Source organism: Astyanax mexicanus, unplaced genomic scaffold, assembly GCF_023375975.1.
Source record: "Astyanax mexicanus isolate ESR-SI-001 unplaced genomic scaffold, AstMex3_surface scaffold_41, whole genome shotgun sequence".
Taxonomy (NCBI): Eukaryota; Metazoa; Chordata; class Actinopteri; order Characiformes; family Acestrorhamphidae; genus Astyanax; species Astyanax mexicanus.
The window spans coordinates 682,501-690,000 of record NW_026040051.1 but is presented as its reverse complement, the minus strand read 5'-3'; the positions used below and the strand labels follow the sequence as shown (position 1 = coordinate 690,000).

The following is a 7,500-nucleotide window of genomic DNA, read 5'->3' as shown; positions in this document are numbered from 1 at the left end:
AGCTTCCGAGATCAGACGAGATCGGGCGTTCTCAGGGTAGTGTGACCGTAAGCCATTGCAGAGCTCTCATCAAGACTACTTATGCAACTTCATCCAGTTGGGTTTCAGATAACAAACTAGTAATGTATAACAAGACCATGGTAATGGAAGCAAGAGGGGAAAAGCTTACAGCACCTGGTATTCCCAGGTGGTCTCCCATCCAAGTACTAACCAGGCCAAACCCTGCTTAGCTTCCGAGATCAGACGAGATCAGGCGTTCTCAGGGTAGTGTGACCGTAAGCCATTGCAGAGCTCTCATCAAGACTACTTATGCAACTTCATCTATGTTGGGTTTCAGATAACAAACTAGTAATGTATAACAAGACCATGGTAATGGAAGCAAGAGGGGAAAAGCTTACAGCACCTGGTATTCCCAGGTGGTCTCCCATCCAAGTACTAACCAGGCCAAACCCTGCTTAGCTTCCGAGATCAGACGAGATCGGGCGTTCTCAGGGTAGTGTGACCGTAAGCCATTGCAGAGCTCTCATCAAGACTACTTATGCAACTTCATCTATGTTGGGTTTCAGATAACAAACTAGTAATGTATAACAAGACCATGGTAATGGAAGCAAGAGGGGAAAAGCTTACAGCACCTGGTATTCCCAGGTGGTCTCCCATCCAAGTACTAACCAGGCCAAACCCTGCTTAGCTTCCGAGATCAGACGAGATCGGGCGTTCTCAGGGTAGTGTGACCGTAAGCCATTGCAGAGCTCTCATCAAGACTACTTATGCAACTTCATTTATGTTGGGTTTCAGATAACAAACTAGTAATGTATAACAAGACCATGGTAATGGAAGCAATAGGGGAAAAGCTTACAGCACCTGGTATTCCCAGGTGGTCTCCCATCCAAGTACTAACCAGGCCAAACCCTGCTTAGCTTCCGAGATCAGACGAGATCGGGCGTTCTCAGGGTAGTGTGACCGTAAGCCATTGCAGAGCTCTCATCAAGACTACTTATGCAACTTCATCTATGTTGGGTTTCAGATAACAAACTAGTAATGTATAACAAGACCATGGTAATGGAAGCAAGAGGGGAAAAGCTTACAGCACCTGGTATTCCCAGGTGGTCTCCCATCCAAGTACTAACCAGGCCAAACCCTGCTTAGCTTCCGAGATCAGACGAGATCGGGCGTTCTCAGGGTAGTGTGACCGTAAGCCATTGCAGAGCTCTCATCAAGACTACTTATGCAACTTCATCTATGTTGGGTTTCAGATAACAAACTAGTAATGTATAACAAGACCATGGTAATGGAAGCAAGAGGGGAAAAGCTTACAGCACCTGGTATTCCCAGGTGGTCTCCCATCCAAGTACTAACCAGGCCAAACCCTGCTTAGCTTCCGAGATCAGACGAGATCGGGCGTTCTCAGGGTAGTGTGACCGTAAGCCATTGCAGAGCTCTCATCAAGACTACTTATGCAACTTCATCTATGTTGGGTTTCAGATAACAAACTAGTAATGTATAACAAGACCATGGTAATGGAAGCAAGAGGGGAAAAGCTTACAGCACCTGGTATTCCCAGGTGGTCTCCCATCCAAGTACTAACCAGGCCAAACCCTGCTTAGCTTCCGAGATCAGACGAGATCGGGCGTTCTCAGGGTAGTGTGACCGTAAGCCATTGCAGAGCTCTCATCAAGACTACTTATGCAACTTCATCTATGTTGGGTTTCAGGTAACAAACTAGTAATGTATAACAAGACCATGGTAATGGAAGCAAGAGGGGAAAAGCTTACAGCACCTGGTATTCCCAGGTGGTCTCCCATCCAAGTACTAACCAGGCCAAACCCTGCTTAGCTTCCGAGATCAGACGAGATCGGGCGTTCTCAGGGTAGTGTGACCGTAAGCCATTGCAGAGCTCTCATCAAGACTACTTATGCAACTTCATCTATGTTGGGTTTCAGATAACAAACTAGTAATGTATAACAAGACCATGGTAATGGAAGCAAGAGGGGAAAAGCTTACAGCACCTGGTATTCCCAGGTGGTCTCCCATCCAAGTATTAACCAGGCCAAACCCTGCTTAGCTTCCGAGATCAGACGAGATCGGGCGTTCTCAGGGTAGTGTGACCGTAAGCCATTGCAGAGCTCTCATCAAGACTACTTATGCAACTTCATCTATGTTGGGTTTCAGATAACAAACTAGTAATGTATAACAAGACCATGGTAATGGAAGCAAGAGGGGAAAAGCTTACAGCACCTGGTATTACCAGGTGGTCTCCCATCCAAGTACTAACCAGGCCAAACCCTGCTTAGCTTCCGAGATCAGACGAGATCGGGCGTTCTCAGGGTAGTGTGACCGTAAGCCATCGCAGAGCTCTCATCAAGACTACTTATGCAACTTCATCTATGTTGGGTTTCAGATAACAAACTAGTAATGTATAACAAGACCATGGTAATGGAAGCAAGAGGGGAAAAGCTTACAGCACCTGGTATTCCCAGGTGGTCTCCCATGCAAGTACTAACAAGGCCAAACCCTGCTTAGCTTCTGAGATCAGACGAGATCTGGCGTTCTCAGGGTAGTGTGACCGTAAGCCATTGCAGAGCTCTCATCAAGACTACTTATGCAACTTCATCTATGTTGGGTTTCAGGTAACAAACTAGTAATGTATAACAAGACCATGGTAATGGAAGCAAGAGGGGAAAAGCTTACAGCACCTGGTATTCCCAGGTGGTCTCCCATCCAAGTACTAACCAGGCCAAACCCTGCTTAGCTTCCGAGATCAGACGAGATCGGGCGTTCTCAGGGTAGTGTGACCGTAAGCCATTGCAGAGCTCTCATCAAGACTACTTATGCAACTTCATCTATGTTGGGTTTCAGATAACAAACTAGTAATGTATAACAAGACCATGGTAATGGAAGCAAGAGGGGAAAAGCTTACAGCACCTGGTATTCCCAGGTGGTCTCCCATCCAAGTACTAACCAGGCCAAACCCTGCTTAGCTTCCGAGATCAGACGAGATCGGGCGTTCTCAGGGTAGTGTGACCGTAAGCCATTGCAGAGCTCTCATCAAGACTACTTATGCAACTTCATCTATGTTGGGTTTCAGATAACAAACTAGTAATGTATAACAAGACCATGGTAATGGAAGCAAGAGGGGAAAAGCTTACAGCACCTGGTATTCCCAGGTGGTCTCCCATCCAAGTACTAACCAGGCCAAACCCTGCTTAGCTTCCGAGATCAGACGAGATCGGGCGTTCTCAGGGTAGTGTGACCGTAAGCCATTGCAGAGCTCTCATCAAGACTACTTATGCAACTTCATCTATGTTGGGTTTCAGATAACAAACTAGTAATGTATAACAAGACCATGGTAATAGAAGCAAGAGGGGAAAAGGTTACAGCACCTGGTATTCCCAGGTGGTCTCCCATCCAAGTACTAACCAGGCCAAACCCTGCTTAGCTTCCGAGATCAGACGAGATCGGGCGTTCTCAGGGTAGTGTGACCGTAAGCCATTGCAGAGCTCTCATCAAGACTACTTATGCAACTTCATCTATGTTGGGTTTCAGATAACAAACTAGTAATGTATAACAAGACCATGGTAATGGAAGCAAGAGGGGAAAAGCTTACAGCACCTGGTATTCCCAGGTGGTCTCCCATCCAAGTACTAACCAGGCCAAACCCTGCTTAGCTTCCGAGATCAGACGAGATCTGGCGTTCTCAGGGTAGTGTGACCGTAAGCCATTGCAGAGCTCTCATCAAGACTACTTATGCAACTTCATCTATGTTGGGTTTCAGATAACAAACTAGTAATGTATAACAAGACCATGGTAATGGAAGCAAGAGGGGAAAAGCTTACAGCACCTGGTATTCCCAGGTGGTCTCCCATCCAAGTACTAACCAGGCCAAACCCTGCTTAGCTTCCGAGATCAGACGAGATCGGGCGTTCTCAGGGTAGTGTGACCGTAAGCCATTGCAGAGCTCTCATCAAGACTACTTATGCAACTTCATCTATGTTGGGTTTCAGATAACAAACTAGTAATGTATAACAAGACCATGGTAATGGAAGCAAGAGGGGAAAAGCTTACAGCACCTGGTATTCCCAGGTGGTCTCCCATCCAAGTACTAACCAGGCCAAACCCTGCTTAGCTTCTGAGATCAGACGAGATCGGGCGTTCTCAGGGTAGTGTGACCGTAAGCCATTGCAGAGCTCTCATCAAGACTACTTATGCAACTTCATCTATGTTGGGTTTCAGATAACAAACTAGTAATGTATAACAAGACCATGGTAATGGAAGCAAGAGGGGAAAAGCTTACAGCACCTGGTATTCCCAGGTGGTCTCCCATCCAAGTACTAACCAGGCCAAACCCTGCTTAGCTTCCGAGATCAGACGAGATCGGGCGTTCTCAGGGTAGTGTGACCGTAAGCCATTGCAAAGCTCTCATCAAGACTACTTATGCAACTTCATCTATGTTGGGTTTCAGATAACAAACTAGTAATGTATAACAAGACCATGGTAATGGAAGCAAGAGGGGAAAAGCTTACAGCACCTGGTATTCCCAGGTGGTCTCCCATCCAAGTACTAACCAGGCCAAACCCTGCTTAGCTTCCGAGATCAGACGAGATCGGGCGTTCTCAGGGTAGTGTGACCGTAAGCCATTGCAGAGCTCTCATCAAGACTACTTATGCAACTTCATCTATGTTGGGTTTCAGATAACAAACTAGTAATGTATAACAAGACCATGGTAATGGAAGCAAGAGGGGAAAAGCTTACAGCACCTGGTATTCCCAGGTGGTCTCCCATCCAAGTACTAACCAGGCCAAACCCTGCTTAGCTTCCGAGATCAGACGACATCGGGCGTTCTCAGGGTAGTGTGACCGTAAGCCATTGCAGAGCTCTCATCAAGACTACTTATGCAACTTCATCTATGTTGGGTTTCAGATAACAAACTAGTAATGTATAACAAGACCATGGTAATGGAAGCAAGAGGGGAAAAGCTTACAGCACCTGGTATTCCCAGGTGGTCTCCCATCCAAGTACTAACCAGGCCAAACCCTGCTTAGCTTCCGAGATCAGACGAGATCGGGCGTTCTCAGGGTAGTGTGACCGTAAGCCATTGCAGAGCTCTCATCAAGACTACTTTTGCAACTTCATCTATGTTTGGTTTCAGATAACAAACTAGTAATGTATAACAAGACCATGGTAATGGAAGCAAGAGGGGAAAAGCTTACAGCACCTGGTATTCCCAGGTGGTCTCCCATCCAAGTACTAACCAGGCCAAACCCTGCTTAGCTTCCGAGATCAGACGAGATCGGGCGTTCTCAGGGTAGTGTGACCGTAAGCCATTGCAGAGCTCTCATCAAGACTACTTATGCAACTTCATCTATGTTGGGTTTCAGATAACAAACTAGTAATGTATAACAAGACCATGGTAATGGAAGTAAGAGGGGAAAAGCTTACAGCACCTGGTATTCCCAGGTGGTCTCCCATCCAAGTACTAACCAGGCCAAACCCTGCTTAGCTTCCGAGATCAGACGAGATCGGGCGTTCTCAGGGTAGTGTGACCGTAAGCCATTGCAAGGCTCTCATCAAGACTACTTATGCAACTTCATCTATGTTGGGTTTCAGATAACAAACTAGTAATGTATAACAAGACCATGGTAATGGAAGCAAGAGGGGAAAAGCTTACAGCACCTGGTATTCCCAGGTGGTCTCCCATCCAAGTACTAACCAGGCCAAACCCTGCTTAGCTTCCGAGATCAGACGAGATCGGGCGTTCTCAGGGTAGTGTGACCGTAAGCCATTGCAGAGCTCTCATCAAGACTACTTATGCAACTTCATCTATGTTGGGTTTCAGATAACAAACTAGTAATGTATAACAAGACCATGGTAATGGAAGCAAGAGGGGAAAAGCTTACAGCACCTGGTATTCCCAGGTGGTCTCCCATCCAAGTACTAACCAGGCCAAACCCTGCTTAGCTTCCGAGATCAGACGAGATCGGGCGTTCTCAGGGTAGTGTGACCGTAAGCCATTGCAGAGCTCTCATCAAGACTAATTATGCAACTTCATCTATGTTGGGTTTCAGATAACAAACTAGTAATGTATAACAAGACCATGGTAATGGAAGCAAGAGGGGAAAAGCTTACAGCACCTGGTATTCCCAGGTGGTCTCCCATCCAAGTACTAACCAGGCCAAACCCTGCTTAGCTTCCGAGATCAGACGAGATCGGGCGTTCTCAGGGTAGTGTGACCGTAAGCCATTGCAGAGCTCTCATCAAGACTACTTATGCAACTTCATCTATGTTGGGTTTCAGATAACAAACTAGTAATGTATAACAAGACCATGGTAATGGAAGCAAGAGGGGAAAAGCTTACAGCACCTGGTATTCCCAGGTGGTCTCCCATCCAAGTACTAACCAGGCCAAACCCTGCTTAGCTTCCGAGATCAGACGAGATCGGGCGTTCTCAGGGTAGTGTGACCGTAAGCCATTGCAGAGCTCTCATCAAGACTACTTATGCAACTTCATCTATGTTGGGTTTCAGATAACAAACTAGTAATGTATAACAAGACCATGGTAATGGAAGCAAGAGGGGAAAAGCTTACAGCACCTGGTATTCCCAGGTGGTCTCCCATCCAAGTACTAACCAGGCCAAACCCTGCTTAGCTTCCGAGATCAGACGAGATCGGGCGTTCTCAGGGTAGTGTGACCGTAAGCCATTGCAGAGCTCTCATCAAGACTACTTATGCAACTTCATCTATGTTGGGTTTCAGATAACAAACTAGTAATGTATAACAAGACCATGGTAATGGAAGCAAGAGGGGAAAAGCTTACAGCACCTGGTATTCCCAGGTGGTCTCCCATCCAAGTACTAACCAGGCCAAACCCTGCTTAGCTTCCGAAATCAGACGAGATCGGGCGTTCTCAGGGTAGTGTGACCGTAAGACATTGCAGAGCTCTCATCAAGACTACTTATGCAACTTCATCTATGTTGGGTTTCAGATAACAAACTAGTAATGTATAACAAGACCATGGTAATGGAAGCAAGAGGGGAAAAGCTTACAGCACCTGGTATTCCCAGGTGGTCTCCCATCCAAGTACTAACCAGGCCAAACCCTGCTTAGCTTCCGAGATCAGACGAGATCGGGCGTTCTCAGGGTAGTGTGACCGTAAGCCATTGCAAAGCTCTCATCAAGACTACTTATGCAACTTCATCTATGTTGGGTTTCAGATAACAAACTAGTAATGTATAACAAGACCATGGTAATGGAAGCAAGAGGGGAAAAGCTTACAGCACCTGGTATTCCCAGGTGGTCTCCCATCCAAGTACTAACCAGGCCAAACCCTGCTTAGCTTCCGAGATCAGACGAGATCGGGCGTTCTCAGGGTAGTGTGACCGTAAGCCATTTCAGAGCTCTCATCAAGACTACTTATGCAACTTCATCTATGTTGGGTTTCAGATAACAAACTAGTAATGTATAACAAGACCATGGTAATGGAAGCAAGAGGGGAAAAGCTTACAGC

General features: G+C 46.5%; 33 non-coding genes and 1 pseudogene across 33 annotated transcripts in view; all 34 read right to left on the bottom strand.

Annotated features, from left to right (window-relative positions):
* The window catches only part of LOC125795060 (5S ribosomal RNA), a 119-nt gene extending 66 nt beyond the window's left edge, over positions 1-53 (bottom strand). The window contains exon 1 of the ribosomal RNA XR_007434071.1: positions 1-53. This exon is cut by the window's left edge and continues 66 nt beyond it. This is a non-coding gene — a ribosomal RNA (5S ribosomal RNA).
* Positions 54-162: 109 nt separating this feature from the next.
* LOC125795067 (5S ribosomal RNA) lies at positions 163-281 on the bottom strand. Its single transcript, XR_007434078.1, has one exon. It is a non-coding gene; the product is annotated as a 5S ribosomal RNA (ribosomal RNA).
* Positions 282-391: 110 nt separating this feature from the next.
* LOC125795047 (5S ribosomal RNA) lies at positions 392-510 on the bottom strand. The gene has a single exon (XR_007434059.1). It is a non-coding gene; the product is annotated as a 5S ribosomal RNA (ribosomal RNA).
* Positions 511-620: 110 nt separating this feature from the next.
* Positions 621-739, bottom strand: LOC125795036 (5S ribosomal RNA). The gene has a single exon (XR_007434048.1). It is a non-coding gene; the product is annotated as a 5S ribosomal RNA (ribosomal RNA).
* A 110-nt stretch (positions 740-849) lies between these two features.
* On the bottom strand, positions 850-968 carry LOC125795025 (5S ribosomal RNA). The gene has a single exon (XR_007434037.1). It is a non-coding gene; the product is annotated as a 5S ribosomal RNA (ribosomal RNA).
* A 110-nt stretch (positions 969-1,078) lies between these two features.
* LOC125795014 (5S ribosomal RNA) lies at positions 1,079-1,197 on the bottom strand. Its single transcript, XR_007434026.1, has one exon. It is a non-coding gene; the product is annotated as a 5S ribosomal RNA (ribosomal RNA).
* Positions 1,198-1,307: 110 nt separating this feature from the next.
* Positions 1,308-1,426, bottom strand: LOC125795003 (5S ribosomal RNA). The gene has a single exon (XR_007434015.1). It is a non-coding gene; the product is annotated as a 5S ribosomal RNA (ribosomal RNA).
* Positions 1,427-1,536: 110 nt separating this feature from the next.
* LOC125794992 (5S ribosomal RNA) lies at positions 1,537-1,655 on the bottom strand. Its single transcript, XR_007434004.1, has one exon. It is a non-coding gene; the product is annotated as a 5S ribosomal RNA (ribosomal RNA).
* A 110-nt stretch (positions 1,656-1,765) lies between these two features.
* Positions 1,766-1,884, bottom strand: LOC125794981 (5S ribosomal RNA). Its single transcript, XR_007433993.1, has one exon. It is a non-coding gene; the product is annotated as a 5S ribosomal RNA (ribosomal RNA).
* A 110-nt stretch (positions 1,885-1,994) lies between these two features.
* Positions 1,995-2,113, bottom strand: LOC125795118 (5S ribosomal RNA). Its single transcript, XR_007434129.1, has one exon. It is a non-coding gene; the product is annotated as a 5S ribosomal RNA (ribosomal RNA).
* A 110-nt stretch (positions 2,114-2,223) lies between these two features.
* LOC125795198 (5S ribosomal RNA) lies at positions 2,224-2,342 on the bottom strand. Its single transcript, XR_007434209.1, has one exon. It is a non-coding gene; the product is annotated as a 5S ribosomal RNA (ribosomal RNA).
* Positions 2,343-2,452: 110 nt separating this feature from the next.
* On the bottom strand, positions 2,453-2,571 carry LOC125794642 (5S ribosomal RNA; annotated as a pseudogene).
* Positions 2,572-2,681: 110 nt separating this feature from the next.
* Positions 2,682-2,800, bottom strand: LOC125794970 (5S ribosomal RNA). The gene has a single exon (XR_007433982.1). It is a non-coding gene; the product is annotated as a 5S ribosomal RNA (ribosomal RNA).
* Positions 2,801-2,910: 110 nt separating this feature from the next.
* LOC125794959 (5S ribosomal RNA) lies at positions 2,911-3,029 on the bottom strand. The gene has a single exon (XR_007433971.1). It is a non-coding gene; the product is annotated as a 5S ribosomal RNA (ribosomal RNA).
* A 110-nt stretch (positions 3,030-3,139) lies between these two features.
* On the bottom strand, positions 3,140-3,258 carry LOC125794948 (5S ribosomal RNA). Its single transcript, XR_007433960.1, has one exon. It is a non-coding gene; the product is annotated as a 5S ribosomal RNA (ribosomal RNA).
* Positions 3,259-3,368: 110 nt separating this feature from the next.
* LOC125795143 (5S ribosomal RNA) lies at positions 3,369-3,487 on the bottom strand. The gene has a single exon (XR_007434154.1). It is a non-coding gene; the product is annotated as a 5S ribosomal RNA (ribosomal RNA).
* A 110-nt stretch (positions 3,488-3,597) lies between these two features.
* Positions 3,598-3,716, bottom strand: LOC125795151 (5S ribosomal RNA). Its single transcript, XR_007434162.1, has one exon. It is a non-coding gene; the product is annotated as a 5S ribosomal RNA (ribosomal RNA).
* Positions 3,717-3,826: 110 nt separating this feature from the next.
* LOC125794936 (5S ribosomal RNA) lies at positions 3,827-3,945 on the bottom strand. The gene has a single exon (XR_007433948.1). It is a non-coding gene; the product is annotated as a 5S ribosomal RNA (ribosomal RNA).
* Positions 3,946-4,055: 110 nt separating this feature from the next.
* LOC125795154 (5S ribosomal RNA) lies at positions 4,056-4,174 on the bottom strand. The gene has a single exon (XR_007434165.1). It is a non-coding gene; the product is annotated as a 5S ribosomal RNA (ribosomal RNA).
* A 110-nt stretch (positions 4,175-4,284) lies between these two features.
* LOC125794925 (5S ribosomal RNA) lies at positions 4,285-4,403 on the bottom strand. The gene has a single exon (XR_007433937.1). It is a non-coding gene; the product is annotated as a 5S ribosomal RNA (ribosomal RNA).
* Positions 4,404-4,513: 110 nt separating this feature from the next.
* On the bottom strand, positions 4,514-4,632 carry LOC125794914 (5S ribosomal RNA). Its single transcript, XR_007433926.1, has one exon. It is a non-coding gene; the product is annotated as a 5S ribosomal RNA (ribosomal RNA).
* A 110-nt stretch (positions 4,633-4,742) lies between these two features.
* LOC125794572 (5S ribosomal RNA) lies at positions 4,743-4,861 on the bottom strand. Its single transcript, XR_007433677.1, has one exon. It is a non-coding gene; the product is annotated as a 5S ribosomal RNA (ribosomal RNA).
* Positions 4,862-4,971: 110 nt separating this feature from the next.
* Positions 4,972-5,090, bottom strand: LOC125794903 (5S ribosomal RNA). The gene has a single exon (XR_007433915.1). It is a non-coding gene; the product is annotated as a 5S ribosomal RNA (ribosomal RNA).
* Positions 5,091-5,200: 110 nt separating this feature from the next.
* On the bottom strand, positions 5,201-5,319 carry LOC125794892 (5S ribosomal RNA). Its single transcript, XR_007433904.1, has one exon. It is a non-coding gene; the product is annotated as a 5S ribosomal RNA (ribosomal RNA).
* A 110-nt stretch (positions 5,320-5,429) lies between these two features.
* LOC125794881 (5S ribosomal RNA) lies at positions 5,430-5,548 on the bottom strand. The gene has a single exon (XR_007433893.1). It is a non-coding gene; the product is annotated as a 5S ribosomal RNA (ribosomal RNA).
* A 110-nt stretch (positions 5,549-5,658) lies between these two features.
* Positions 5,659-5,777, bottom strand: LOC125794870 (5S ribosomal RNA). Its single transcript, XR_007433882.1, has one exon. It is a non-coding gene; the product is annotated as a 5S ribosomal RNA (ribosomal RNA).
* A 110-nt stretch (positions 5,778-5,887) lies between these two features.
* LOC125794859 (5S ribosomal RNA) lies at positions 5,888-6,006 on the bottom strand. The gene has a single exon (XR_007433870.1). It is a non-coding gene; the product is annotated as a 5S ribosomal RNA (ribosomal RNA).
* A 110-nt stretch (positions 6,007-6,116) lies between these two features.
* On the bottom strand, positions 6,117-6,235 carry LOC125794848 (5S ribosomal RNA). Its single transcript, XR_007433859.1, has one exon. It is a non-coding gene; the product is annotated as a 5S ribosomal RNA (ribosomal RNA).
* A 110-nt stretch (positions 6,236-6,345) lies between these two features.
* LOC125794837 (5S ribosomal RNA) lies at positions 6,346-6,464 on the bottom strand. The gene has a single exon (XR_007433848.1). It is a non-coding gene; the product is annotated as a 5S ribosomal RNA (ribosomal RNA).
* Positions 6,465-6,574: 110 nt separating this feature from the next.
* Positions 6,575-6,693, bottom strand: LOC125794825 (5S ribosomal RNA). The gene has a single exon (XR_007433836.1). It is a non-coding gene; the product is annotated as a 5S ribosomal RNA (ribosomal RNA).
* Positions 6,694-6,803: 110 nt separating this feature from the next.
* On the bottom strand, positions 6,804-6,922 carry LOC125794555 (5S ribosomal RNA). The gene has a single exon (XR_007433659.1). It is a non-coding gene; the product is annotated as a 5S ribosomal RNA (ribosomal RNA).
* A 110-nt stretch (positions 6,923-7,032) lies between these two features.
* Positions 7,033-7,151, bottom strand: LOC125794814 (5S ribosomal RNA). Its single transcript, XR_007433825.1, has one exon. It is a non-coding gene; the product is annotated as a 5S ribosomal RNA (ribosomal RNA).
* A 110-nt stretch (positions 7,152-7,261) lies between these two features.
* Positions 7,262-7,380, bottom strand: LOC125794803 (5S ribosomal RNA). The gene has a single exon (XR_007433814.1). It is a non-coding gene; the product is annotated as a 5S ribosomal RNA (ribosomal RNA).
* A 110-nt stretch (positions 7,381-7,490) lies between these two features.
* LOC125794791 (5S ribosomal RNA) overlaps positions 7,491-7,500 on the bottom strand; it is a 119-nt gene continuing 109 nt past the window's right edge. The window contains exon 1 of the ribosomal RNA XR_007433802.1: positions 7,491-7,500. This exon is cut by the window's right edge and continues 109 nt beyond it. This is a non-coding gene — a ribosomal RNA (5S ribosomal RNA).